The sequence below is a fragment of the Eucyclogobius newberryi genome, unplaced genomic scaffold (genome assembly GCF_026437365.1).
Source record: "Eucyclogobius newberryi isolate DKJ021-1_F unplaced genomic scaffold, fEucNew1.0.hap1 SCAF_10, whole genome shotgun sequence".
In the NCBI taxonomy this organism is placed as follows: domain Eukaryota; kingdom Metazoa; phylum Chordata; class Actinopteri; order Gobiiformes; family Gobiidae; genus Eucyclogobius; species Eucyclogobius newberryi.
Window position 1 is genome coordinate 35575760 of NW_027315724.1, and position 14492 is coordinate 35590251.

Sequence of the window (14492 nt, forward strand, 5' to 3'; positions counted from 1 at the left end):
TATGTTCAGCTCTATGTTCAGCTCTACATTCAGCTCTACATTCAGCTCTATGTTCAGCTCTATGTTCAGCTCTATGTTCAGCTCTACGTTCAGCTCTACGTTCAGCTATATTTACAGCTCTAAGTTCAGCTCTACGTTTAACTCTATGTTCAGCTCTATGTTCAGCTCTAAGTTCAGCTCTACGTTTAGCTCTATGTTCAGCTCTACGTTCAGCTCTACATTCAGCTCTACGTTCAGCTCTATGTTCAGCTCTACGTTCAGCTCTACATTCAGCTCTACGTTCAGCTCTATGTTCAGCTCTACGTTCAGCTCTACGTTCAGCTCTATGTTCAGCTCTACGTTTAGCTCTATGTTCAGCTCTACGTTCAGCTCTATGTTCAGCTCTACATTCAGCTCTACGTTCAGCTCTATGTTCAGCTCTACGTTCAGCTCTATGTTCAGCTCTATGTTCAGCTCTATGTTCAGCTCTACGTTCAGCTCTATGTTCAGCTCTATGTTCAGCTCTAAGTTCAGCTCTACGTTCAGCTCTAAGTTCAGCTCTAAGTTCAGCTCTAAGTTCAGCTCTACGTTCAGCTCTAAGTTCAGCTCTAAGTTCAGCTCTAAGTTCAGCTCTATGTTCAGCTCTAAGTTCAGCTCTAAGTTCAGCTCTATGTTCAGCTCTATGTTCAGCTCTAAGTTCAGCTCTATGTTCAGCTCTACATTCAGCTCTATGTTCAGCTCTATGTTCAGCTCTAAGTTCAGCTCTACGTTCAGCTCTATGTTCAGCTCTATGTTCAGCTCTAAGTTCAGCTCTACGTTCAGCTCTAAGTTCAGCTCTATGTTCAGCTCTAAGTTCAGCTCTACATTCAGCTCTACTTACAGCTGTTCACACTGAAGGCCCTGCCCTACACGGACCATGATGCTTTGCTGTTTCAGCTGCAGCTGAGAGTCTGTTACAGGAAAGAGCTCAGAGTGAGAGGATTCCAGGAACACTCAGAGCTCTCAGCTCTTTCTCCTGTTTTATCTCTTTACGTCTTTCTCTCTTTCTTTCTCTGTGTTTCAGTGGGACTTTCTACTTACTACTCAAAATGACTAAAAAGTAAAAAGTACTTTGTTTACTTTGAGAGGTTGAGGTATAATTATCAGACAAATGTGAAATAACTGTTCAATTAATCAAAAAACGCTGAAAAAACCCATCAACATTTAATCAACATATTTAATATAAATGATAAATATGACGTACAATTCGATATATATTTTGGCCACATCTACGTGAAGAGTAAAGTACAACAGAAGCTCCTGCTCAAAGTGACAATGGAACATTAGACACAGAAGTATCGATATCACAATATTGTCTAAATGATGGATATCTATATATCTATATATCTATATATATATATATATATATATATATATATATATATATATATATATATATATATATATATGGTATTTTTTAATTAAACCTTTAGTGTTTTAATAAAACAGAAGTCATAATGTCATAATGCACATTTATTTACAATTTCTTCTAGTTTTTTTTTTTTTTAATGAAAGTCATGATTTGTAATCATTTCCAACATGGTGTAACTTTATTAAAGCTGCACTTTGACACAAACCAGAGTTTAAAGTCAATGAGAGAAAGAGACAACAGGAAGTGATGTCACACATGAAACGCTCAGTAACTGCAGATCGATGACGTCACAACTGTCGCCTCAACAATCTGATTATATAGAGTTTATATTTATTCATATTAATATTGAGGCTTTTTATGATTATCCAAGAATGAAAAGAATGGTCATTTGACAGATTGACTTTGGACAGAGGGGCGGGGCAGGGCTGTGCCTGGTCACCTCTCCTGTTCACATTGTACTAGATTATTATGATTATTAGACAATAAGAAACAATTCATGTTGTTTATGGGATGGAACACACCAGAGAGTTTCATAAAGTCAGGCTTTTCTATCAATGTCTGGATTCAAATTAAACATACAAAAAACTGAAATGTCCTCAGATTCTTGGGTGTGATTCTCCCTTTTTGACTCCTTAAAGAGTCCAAGTCTAAAGAGTCCAAGTCTAAAGAGTCCAAGTCTAAAGAGTCCAAGTCTAAAGAGTCCAAGTCTAAAGAGTCCAAGTCTAAAGAGTCCAAACCAAAGGATTGACAATTAAAATGATTGTTTCGCTCATGAGTCTGTTTTTATTCAAATCAACCAATCGATTATGAAATGTAGAAAAAGGAGGAAAATTGTCCCAAACTGCAGCGACAGGAACAAAGATTTTCCCCAAAAACATTTGAGACAAAGACAGTTTGTTGGACTCGAGTGTGAGACAAAGAGACAAAGAGACGCTTCTTCTGACGAGGAAGTGACGGAACAAAAGAAGCAGTGAGATCAGAGAGAACAGACTCAAGATGTGATCTGAGAGGCCCGGGTCAAGGGTCAAGTCTGAGTCAAGTGAGAGTCAAGTCCCAGTCAAGTCTGAGTCAAGTCTGAGTCTGAGTCAAGTCCCAGTCAAGTCTGAGTCTGAGTCAAGTGAGAGTCAAGTCCCAGTCAAGTCCCAGTCAAGTCTGAGTCAAGTGTGAGTCTGAGTCAAGTCTGAGTCAAGTCAGAGTCAAGTCCCAGTCAAGTCTGAGTCAAGTCAGAGTCAAGTCTGAGTCAAGTCTGAGTCAGAGTCAAGTGAGAGTCAAGTCTGAGTCAAGTCTGAGTCAAGTCTGAATCTGAGTCAAGTCTGAGTCAAGTCTGAGTCAAGTCTGAGTCAAGTGAGAGTCAAGTCTGAGTCGAGTCAGAATCTGAGTCAAGTCTGAGTCAAGTCAGAATCTGAGTCAAGTCTGAGTCAAGTCTGAGTCTGAGTCAAGTGAGAGTCAAGTCCCAGTCAAGTCCCAGTCAAGTCCCAGTCAAGTCTGAGTCAAGTGAGAGTCAAGTCTGAGTCAAGTCAGAATCTGAGTCAAGTCTGAGTCAAGTCTGAGTCTGAGTCAAGTGAGAGTCAAGTCCCAGTCAAGTCCCAGTCAAGTCCCAGTCAAGTCTGAGTCTGAGTCAAGTGAGAGTCAAGTCCCAGTCAAGTCTGAGTCAAGTCTGAGTCTGAGTCAAGTCCCAGTCAAGTCTGAGTCTGAGTCAAGTGAGAGTCAAGTCCCAGTCAAGTCCCAGTCAAGTCTGAGTCAAGTGTGAGTCTGAGTCAAGTCTGAGTCAAGTCAGAGTCAAGTCCCAGTCAAGTCTGAGTCAAGTCAGAGTCAAGTCAGAGTAAAGTCTGAGTCAGAGTCAAGTGAGAGTCAAGTGAGAGTCGAGTCTGAGTCAAGTCTGAGTCAAGTCTGAATCTGAGTCAAGTCTGAGTCAAGTCTGAGTCAAGTCTGAGTCAAGTGAGAGTCAAGTCTGAGTCGAGTCAGAATCTGAGTCAAGTCTGAGTCAAGTCAGAATCTGAGTCAAGTCTGAGTCAAGTGAGAGTCACGTCTGAGTCAAGTCTGAGTCGAGTCTGAGTCAAGTGAGAGTCAAGTCTGAGTCAAGTCTGAGTCAAGTCTGAGTCAAGTCTGAGTCAAGTCTGAGTCGAGTCTGAGTCGAGTCTGAGTCGAGTCTGAGTCAAGTGAGAGTCAAGTCCCAGTCAAGTCTGAGTCAAGTCTGAGTCTGAGTCAAGTCTGAGTCAAGTGTGAGTCTGAGTCAAGTGAGAGTCAAGTCCCAGTCAAGTCCCAGTCAAGTCTGAGTCAAGTGTGAGTCTGAGTCAAGTCTGAGTCAAGTCAGAGTCAAGTCCCAGTCAAGTCTGAGTCAAGTCAGAGTCAAGTCTGAGTCAGAGTCAAGTGAGAGTCGAGTCTGAGTCAAGTCTGAGTCAAGTCTGAATCTGAGTCAAGTCTGAGTCAAGTCTGAGTCAAGTCTGAGTCGAGTCAGAATCTGAGTCAAGTCTGAGTCAAGTCAGAATCTGAGTCAAGTCTGAGTCAAGTCTGAGTCTGAGTCAAGTGAGAGTCAAGTCCCAGTCAAGTCCCAGTCAAGTCTGAGTCAAGTGAGAGTCAAGTCTGAGTCAAGTCAGAATCTGAGTCAAGTCTGAGTCAAGTCTGAGTCTGAGTCAAGTGAGAGTCAAGTCCCAGTCAAGTCCCAGTCAAGTCCCAGTCAAGTCTGAGTCTGAGTCAAGTCCCAGTCAAGTCTGAGTCTGAGTCAAGTGAGAGTCAAGTCCCAGTCAAGTCTGAGTCAAGTGTGAGTCTGAGTCAAGTGAGAGTCAAGTCCCAGTCAAGTCTGAGTCAAGTGTGAGTCTGAGTCAAGTCTGAGTCAAGTCAGAGTCAAGTCCCAGTCAAGTCTGAGTCAAGTCAGAGTCAAGTCTGAGTCAGAGTCAAGTGAGAGTCAAGTGAGAGTCGAGTCTGAGTCAAGTCTGAGTCAAGTCTGAATCTGAGTCAAGTCTGAGTCAAGTCTGAGTCAAGTGAGAGTCAAGTCTGAGTCGAGTCAGAATCTGAGTCAAGTCTGAGTCAAATCAGAATCTGAGTCAAGTCTGAGTCATGTCTGAGTCAAGTCTGAGTCTGAGTCAAGTGAGAGTCAAGTCCCAGTCAAGTCCCAGTCAAGTCCCAGTCAAGTCTGAGTCAAGTCTGAGTCAAGTGAGAGTCAAGTCTGAGTCGAGTCAGAATCTGAGTCAAGTCTGAGTCAAGTCAGAATCTGAGTCAAGTCTGAGTCAAGTGAGAGTCACGTCTGAGTCAAGTCTGAGTCGAGTCTGAGTCAAGTGAGAGTCAAGTCTGAGTCGAGTCTGAGTCAAGTGAGAGTCAAGTCTGAGTCGAGTCTGAGTCGAGTCTGAGTCGAGTCTGAGTCGAGTCTGAGTCGAGTCTGAGTCGAGTCTGAGTCAAGTCTGAGTCGAGTTGAGGCATGAGTGCAACATCTGAATATCGTTTATATCGTCCTTTGTGCTCCAGAGAATCTGTGTAAAGAACATTTGTTTGGCGTCATGATCAGAAAGAGTCTGCTGAAAGTGAAGGGACTTTAAAAACACAGAAGAGCTTCGAGAGTTTGGACCACAGCAGGACATAAAGGACTGTGACGTCATCTGTCTCACACAGGAATGATCATGTTTATGTAGCTGCAGCGCTGAGCGCGGATTAGCCTCAGATCTCATTAAAGACAGCTGCCGGCGGCTAATGCTAACGCTAATCAACTTAATCACTGGACCAGAGCCAATTACTGAAGTAACTACAGGAACTCATTTACACAAGCTAATTCTGCTAATGCTCTAGGACTATACAAGCTAATTCTGCTAATGCTCTAGGACTATACAAGCTAATTCTGCTAATGCTTTAGGGCTACACATGCTAACTCTGCTAATGCTTTAGGACTATACAAGCTAACTCTGCTAATGCTCTAGGACTATACAAGCTAATTCTGCTAATGCTTTAGGGCTACACATGCTAACTCTGCTAATGCTTTAGGACTATACAAGCTAATTCTGCTAATGCTTTACGGCTATACATGCTAATTCTGCTAATGCTCTAGAACTATACAAGCTAACTCTGCAAATGCTTTAGGGCTATACATGCTAACTCTGCTAATGCTTTAGGACTATACAAGCTAACTCTGCTAATGCTTTAGGACTATACATGCTAACTCTGCTAATGCTTTAGGACTATACAAGCTAACTCTGCTAATGCTTTAGGGCTATACATGCTAACTCTGCTAATGCTTTAGGACTATACAAGCTAACTCTGCTAATACTTTAGGACTATACATGCTAACTCTGCTAATGCTTTAGGGCTAGACAAGCTAACTCTGCTAATGCTTTAGGACTATACATGCTAACTCTGCTAATGCTTTAGGGCTAGACAAGCTAACTCTGCTAATGCTTTAGGACTATGCATGCTAACTCTGCTAATGCTTTAGGGCTAGACAAGCTAACTCTGCTAATGCTTTAGGACTATACATGCTAACTCTGCTAATGCTTTAGGACTATACAAGCTAATTCTGCTAATGCTTTAGGACTATACATGCTAACTCTGCTATTGCTTTAGGACTATACAAGCTAACTCTGTTAACGTACACACAGACACACACAGACACACACACACATACACACACACACAGACACACAGACACACACACACACACACACAGACACACACACACACAGACACACAGACACACACACACACAGACACACAGACACACACACAGACACACACACACACACACAGACACACACACACACACAGACACACACACACACACAGACACACACACACACATACACACACACACAGACACAGACACACACACACACACACACACAGACACACACACACACACACACACAGACACACACACAGACACACACACAGACACACACACACACACACACAGACACACACAGACACACACACAGACACACACACACAGACACATACACACACACACAGACACACACACAGACACACACACACACACACACAGACACACACACACACAGACACACACACAGACACACACACACAGACACATACACACACACACAGACACACACACAGACACACACACACACAGACACACACACAGACACACACACACAGACACATACACACACACACAGACACACACACAGACACACACACACACACACACACACAGGAATGCTGCTCAGAACAGATGGAGCCGGTGTTCAGAACAATGGGACTCAAACCTCAGTCAGATCCAGGACCAACACAAATGACACCTCTAAAGTCTAAACGCTCTCGCCTCACAACCGCAGGGTCGCCGGTTCATTCTGATCTGATCATGTCATGATGACTATATCGTTTTCAATAAAGGAAAACTGGAACAATATTTTACATCAATATAAATTTATGCATTTATTTAAAAGGATTTTCTAAGATGATTTGTGTCAGTGTAATAACATAGTTTAAATAATAAATACATATATATATGTTATTAATATATAAATATTATGGTTTATATATTTGTTGTTATTTATCGCACTTCGAAGATTTTTAAGTCCTGGTTTAGCCCTGGTTCAGTCCTGGTTTAGTCCTGGTTCAGTCCTGGTTTGGACAGGTAAAATGGACTAAATCTGGACTGAACCTGGATTAATTTTGGTCTAATAGTGAGTTCACACTAAAACAAAAGGCTGCAGAACTAAACCAGGCCCAGACCAGGCCAACCCAGAACAAGTGAACAACACACCCTGAATACCGGGTTTATTCCAGGTGAGGTCCCATATAACGGTCTTATAAGGGTCTTATAAGGGTCTTATATGGGTCTTATATGGGTCTTATAACACTCCTATAACGGTCTTACAACAGTCTTATAACAGTCCTAACGCGATCTTGTAGCAGTCTTATAAAACTCTTATAACAGTCTTATAGCCGTCGTATAACGCTCTTATAGCGGTCTTATAACGCTCTTATAACAGTCCTACAGCGGTCTTATAGCCGTCGTATAACGCTCTTATAACAGTCTTATAACGCTCTTATAACAGTCTTATAACGCTCTTATAACAGTCTTATAACGCTCTTATAGCGGTCTTATAACGCTCTTATAACAGTCCTATAGGGGTCTTATAGCCGTCGTATAACGCTCTTATAACAGTCTTATAGCCGTCGTATAACGCTCTTATAACAGTCTTATAACGCTCTTATAGCGGTCTTATAACGCTCTTATAACAGTCCTATAGGGGTCTTATAGCCGGCGTATAACGCTCTTATAACAGTCTTATAACGCTCTTATAGCGGTCTTATAACGCTCTTATAACAGTCCTATAGGGGTCTTATAGCCGTCGTATAACGCTCTTATAACAGTCTTATAGCCGTCGTATAACGCTCTTATAACAGTCTTATAACGCTCTTATAGCGGTCTTATAACGCTCTTATAACAGTCCTATAGGGGTCTTATAGCCGGCGTATAACGCTCTTATAACAGTCTTATAACGCTCTTATAACAGTCTTATAACGCTCTTATAACAGTCCTATAGCGGTCTTATAGCCGTCGTATAACGCTCTTATAACAGTCCTATAGCGGTCTTATAGCCGTCGTATAACGCTCTTATAACAGTCTTATAACGCTCTTATAACAGTCTTATAGCCGCCTTATAACGCTCTTATAACAGTCTTATAGCCGTCTTATAACGCTCTTATAGCGGTCTTATAACGCTCTTTTAACAGTCCTACAGCGGTCTTACAGCCGTCGTATAACGCTCTTATAACAGTCTTATAGCCGTCTTAGAACGCTCTTATAGTGGTCTTATAACGCTCTTATAACAGTCCTATAGGGGTCTTATAACCGTCATATAACGCTCTTATAACAGTCCTATAGCGGTCTTATAGCCGTCATATAACGCTCTTATAACAGTCTTATAGCCGTCTTATAACGCTCTTATAACAGTCCTACAGCGGTCTTATAGCCGGCGTATAACGCTCTTATAACAGTCTTATAACGCTCTTATAACAGTCTTATAGCCGTCTTAGAACGCTCTTATAGTGGTCTTATAACGCTCTTATAACAGTCCTATAGGGGTCTTATAACCGTCATATAACGCTCTTATAACAGTCCTATAGCGGTCTTATAGCCGTCATATAACGCTCTTATAACAGTCCTATAGCGGTCTTATAGCCGTCATATAACGCTCTTATAACAGTCTTATAGCCGTCTTATAACGCTCTTATAGCGGTCTTATAACAGTCTTAACACTCTTATAACGGTCCTATAACGGTCTTATAACGGTCTTATAACAGTTCTATAGTGGTCTTATAGCCGTCGTATAACGCTTTTATAGCAGTGTTATAACAGCCTTAACGCTCTTATAACAGTCTTATGACGGTCTTATAACAGTCTTATAGCCGTCTTATAACGCTCTTATAACAGTCCTATAACGCTCTTATAACAGTCTTATTACAGTACTATAACGGTCCTATAACGGTCTTATAGCGGTCCTATAACAGTCCTATAGCGGTCTTATAGCGGTCTTAACAGTCCAATAACAGTCCTATAGTGGTCTTATAGCGGTCTTATAGCCGTCGTATAACGCTCTTATAACAGTTCTATAACAGTCCTATAGCGGTCTTATAGCGGTCTTATAGCCGTCGTATAACGCTCTTATAACAGTCTTATAATGCTCTTATTTATAACAGTTCTATAACAGTCCTATAGCGGTCTTATAACGCTGTTATAACACTCCTATAACACTAATAGCGGTCTTTTAGCGGTCTTATAACAGTCCTATAATGGTATTATAGTGGTCTTATGATGGTCTTTAAGGGTCTTTTAAGGGTCCTGGAGTCGGTCCTGGTTCACTCTTTGACTTTAAATGATCCCATTCCTGAAATACGTGGGTAAAAACGTGCTCAAAACAACACGACGCTTCCAAACTCTCCACACCGACTCACGAGTGGACGCGGGACGGTCCGGTCTCACGTGCCAAGAGCGCGACGCGCGACGCGCACCGAATCGATGCCGCTCCAACTCGTTTCCTGGAGCCGTAATGACACGATGACGCCCTCCTCTTCCTCTTCCTCTTCCTCATCCTCTTCAAACTGCCCGCACTCACTTAAAACCCTGAAACCCACAATCACGGGCCCGAGAGCCGCTGCGATCACGCACGGGAGCGGACAGAGAGCGGACAGAGAGCGGACAGAGAGCGGACAGAGAGCGGACTGAGAGCGGACAGAGAGCGGACTGAGAGCGGACAGAGAGCGGACAGAGAGCGGACAGAGAGCGGACTGAGAGCGGACAGAGAGCGGACAGAGAGCGGACAGAGAGCGGACAGAGAGCGGACAGAGAGCGGACAGAGAGCGGACAGAGAGAAACTCACCCAAGAAGACCACGAAGCCTGTCCCGCTCCTTCCTCCTCTTCTTCTGCCTCTGCGCGCAGTAAATCCAATCACGCGCGGCACGGACGCGTCACAGGCGGAACCGGAGGCGCGGAATACGTCCAATTCCACGAAATCCGCAACGGGGCGAAAGCGGCGAAGCGGAGCGGCGGAGATGCGACGCGACACGGCGCGTAAAACAGTTACATCCAGAGCGACGGCAAAAGCGCCGCGGCCGTGCGTAAAGGAGCGGCAGGAGCGGCAGGAGCGGCAGGCGCGCGGCGGTGAGAGCGCGGCGGGAGCGGCGTCTGGTTCTGGGACGCGCTCGGATGCTGCCGCTCGTGCGTCTGGTTGTTGACTATGTGGTGGTCGGATGTGCGCTTCCTCCGGCGGCGCGGCGGCTCCACCCTCGGGCGCAGCGGATGGAGAGAGGCCCCGCCCATGGCACGCTCATCCGGGCCACGCAGATCCACACGCGCCCCATTGATGTTTCTCTTGTTCCGCGCAGAGAGAAAGAGGGAAGAGGGAAGAGGGAAGAGGCAGCTGGGGCAGGACGAGGGAGGGGGAGGGGGGGAGAGAGAGGGAGGAAGAGGGGGGAGGGAGGGAGAGAGGAGAGGAGGAGGGAGAGGGGGAGGGAGGGAGGAGAGAGGAGAGGAGTAGGGAGAGAGAGAGGAGGGAGGTATGGAGGGAAGGAGGGGGAGAGAGAGGGAGGAGAGGAGGGAGAGAGGGTGAGGGAGGGGGAGAAAGGGGGAGAAAGGGAGAGGTGGGAGGGAGGGAGAGAGGGGAGGGAGGAGAGAGAGGGAGAGAGGGATGGAGAGGGGGAGGAAGGAGAAGGGGGAAAGAAAGGAGGAGGAGAGAGGGAGGGAGAGAGTGAGGAGTAGGGGGAGAGAGGAGAGGGAGGGAGGGAGAGAGGGAGAGGGAGAGAGGATGTAACAGCGGCCTCGTGCGGACACAAGAGGGAAGTGCACACAGGTCCTAGAGTGACTTCAAAATGCAGTAAATATTGTAGCATTTGTAGAAAAGTTTGAAAAACAAGAGCCCTTTAAAATGACAGGAAGTGGAGCTGAATCCCTCTGTGATGTCATCATTGTGCGACACAGAGACAGTTTAAACCATGGTTGGACTAAATAAAGGTGTTTTATGGTCTTATTGTGTCAGATCAGAACTGTTGTGTCATTTATGTGGAGTTTGGCTCTTGTTTACAGTCTGGTTGCTATGGTAACAGCTGTAACATCACCTCTGTGTCATATCTGTGCTCACGTCCAACCAGGAAGTACAATTATAAACTTTACACAAACGGGCCAAATGTTGAGTCCAATCGGAAATATAATCATGTTCAGTTTTAGAGACTTTAAGAGTAAAGTTACTATAAATAATATAATTAAGTAAAAGTACAAAGTAAATCACACTAAATCACATCTGAAGAAACACAAATGTATTTATTCATCTTTTCTTGTCGACATGAAGCTCTTGTAGATTTACTCAGTGAGAAACAACACTTTTACTCGAGTACATTTTGTCTCTTTCACATTTGGCTGATGCTGTTTTGAGGCCGATGTTATAAATACAGGATCAATATCGTCGTCTGTGATGGTTTTTTTGTTTCGTTTCCAGCTCGAATCGACGTTTCAGATTTAGAAATATGACATTGACTCTGACTCGTGTTTGACCTTTAGCGGATTTAGGCTCAAACTAATGCACTTTAATTATAATTATAGATGATGAGAAACGAGCAGCGCCGAGGGAAACGGTGCTGGGAAAAGTGTGCGCTTGACAGATTGCTGCATGTCCTTCCCCACTCTCGCCTATGGCAAAAATCTATAATAATAATCAAGATTTTTTTTGCTTGTAATTGAAACTGCACTTATTTTGAACAATTAATTAATACTTATACATGTGCACAAAATTAAATAAAAAAAAAAAAACTAATAATAAACTACCATGTTATTTTGTGCCGCGGTTCCTGAAACTGCTGCGCTATTTGACCGCGCCGCGGCTCTGCAGCCACGGCCTAAAAATATAGGAGCAAGCGGCAATGATCGGTCCTCGCCACGCCGCAAGAGGAGGGGCCCCACTTTTCCTTTTAATACACCTCCTGCTGAATCCGTGACGCTGTCGCGTCTTCTTCCCTTTGCTGCAAGTCCATGACTCTTAGAACAAAAAAAAATATAACTTTGATGACCCACTCCTGAAGATGAGTCTCACTCATACTGGCCAAAATTGAATTTTGTGCAAAATTTGATACATTTAGGGAAAACTACACTTTGTGATCCTCATTCAAAAAGCTATTTTATTTTAAATTCTAGGAAAGACCGTGAAGCTTAGAATTAAAAAAAAGATAACTTTTGATGGTTCACCCCTGAAGATGAGTGTCACAAAATTTCAGGTTAATTGGACTAACGCCCTGGGAGTTTGTGAAAGTCTAAAGTTTCATGTTCACATTTCAGAGATCTGGCGATTTCCCCATTGGAATAACATGGGAGATTTCTCTCATCGCTACGGCTACGCCGTAACAATTATGACATGGGTCTCATTGACTATTTTGATCGGGATGGCAAAATGGAATTTTGTGCGAAATTTCATAAAATTTTGCAAAACTAAACATTTTATCCTCCATATAACATTTTCTTTTACTCTGTAGGTGGCGCTGTTGCACCAAATTAATGTATTTCCCTTCAAGTAGGTTTTGGGCAAAGGGCAAATTTTTGTGACTTTTGGGTTGGTTCCGAGAAGAAGAAAGAATAATATTCCGATGCAAAAACAATGTTTCTCATTTTTCAAATATCATAAACTATAGATTTTTTGAAAGCGCTCACGTGTGGGTAATGTTTAATTTTTGCATTACATGTTTATATGCACGGAACATGTAAGAGATGGAACGTATTCGTGAGCTACTTAGCATGCTTTGCACAGCCTTACAGAACTAATAGGCCTCTCGCTAGCTTGTGGCGCTCGGGCCTAAATATGAATAAAAACAGAATAAATATTACATTTAAATTGAATCAAATAAAATACAATTAGATAAAAACTGAATTACCTTTATATATACTGGGCCCAGGGGATCTACATTTTCCAGTTACAAGTGCATGGATCATGGAGTAAACGGTTCCAACATTTCCAAAAAGTCCTTTTAAAAGTTTTATATTGTCATAAAGCTGGACATTAAAAAACCTCCTTAAATCAACTCTAAACTGAAAGTGGAGCCAAAGCTCTCCATGAATCAACATTTACTTAGATCAACAGTAACTCAGGACATAATCAACCAGCACCGAGTCTGCAGTCCTCCCGACAGAAGGAAACGATACAGAGTGTGAGAGTGTGAGAGTGTGAGTGTGTGAGTGTGTGAGTGTGTGAGTGTGTGAGTGTGTGAGTGTGTGAGTGTGTGTGAGTGTGTGAGTGTGTGAGTGTGTGAGTGTGTGAGTGTGTGAGTGTGTGAGTGTGTGAGTGTGTGAGTGTGTGAGTGTGAGAGTGTGAGAGTGTGAGAGTGTGAGAGTGTGTGAGTGTGTGAGTGTGTGAGTGTGTGAGTGTGTGAGTGTGTGAGTGTGTGAGTGTGTGAGTGTGAGAGTGTGAGAGTGTGTGAGAGTGTGTGAGTGTGTGAGAGTGTGTGAGTGTGTGAGTGTGTGAGTGTGTGAGTGTGTGAGTGTGTGAGTGTGTGAGTGTGTGAGTGTGTGTGAGTGTGTGAGTGTGTGAGTGTGTGAGTGTGTGAGTGTGTGAGTGTGTGAGTGTGTGAGTGTGTGAGTGTGAGAGTGTGTGAGTGTGTGAGTGTGTGAGTGTGTGAGTGTGTGAGTGTGTGAGTGTGTGAGTGTGTGAGTGTGTGAGTGTGTGAGTGTGAGAGTGTGAGAGTGTGTGAGAGTGTGTGAGTGTGTGAGAGTGTGTGAGTGTGTGAGTGTGTGAGTGTGTGAGTGTGAGAGTGTGTGAGAGTGTGAGAGTGTGTGAGTGTGTGAGTGTGTGAGTGTGTGAGAGTGTGAGAGTGTGAGTGTGTGAGTGTGTGAGTGTGTGAGAGTGTGTGAGAGTGTGTGAGTGTGTGAGAGTGTGAGAGTGTGTGAGACTGTGTGAGTGTGTGAGAGTGTGTGAGAGTGTGTGAGTGTGTGAGAGTGTGTGAGTGTGTGAGCGTGTGAGTCAGACAGTCAGAGAGTCAGAGAGTGTGTGAGAGTGAGAGTGTGAGAGAGTGAGAGTGTGAGAGTGCGAGAGTCAGAGAGTCAGAGAGTGTGAGAGTGTGAGAGTCAGAGTGTGAGAGTGTGTGAGAGTGTGTGAGTGTGTGAGCGTGTGAGAGTGTGAGAGTCAGACAGTCAGAGAGTCAGAGAGTGTGTGAGAGTGTGAGAGTGTGAGAGAGTGAGTGTGAGAGTGTGAGAGTCAGAGAGTGAGAGAGTGTGAGTGCGAGAGTGTGAGAGTCAGAGTGTGTGAGAGTGTGAGAGTCAGACAGTCAGAGAGTCAGAGAGTGTGTGAGAGTGTGAGAGTGTGAGAGTGTGAGAGTGCGAGAGTCAGAGAGTGAGAGAGTGTGAGTGCGAGAGTGTGAGAGTCAGAGTGTGTGAGAGTGTGAGAGTCAGAGTGTGTGAGAGTGTGAGAGTCAGAGTGTGTGAGAGTGTGAGAGTGTGAGAGAGTGAGAGTGTGCGAGTCAGAGTGTGAGAGTGTGAGAGTATGAGAGTGTGAGAGAGTGAAAGTCAGAGAGTGTGAGAGTGTGAGAGTGTGAGAGAGTGAGAGTGTGCGAGTCAGAGTGTGTGAGAGTGTGAGTGAGAGAGAGAGAGTGAGAGAGAGTGCGAGAGAGCGA

At 44.0% G+C, this 14492-nt stretch overlaps 1 protein-coding gene across 1 annotated transcript in view; it reads right to left on the reverse strand.

Annotated features, from left to right (window-relative positions):
- Nucleotides 1-9865, reverse strand: part of numbl (NUMB like endocytic adaptor protein) — a 51809-nt gene extending 41944 nt beyond the window's left edge. The window contains exon 1 of the mRNA XM_072455956.1: nucleotides 9727-9865. The gene's annotated coding sequence lies outside the window, so the exon portion shown is untranslated. The remainder of the gene's footprint in view (nucleotides 1-9726) is intronic.
- Nucleotides 9866-14492: the final 4627 nt, after the last annotated feature.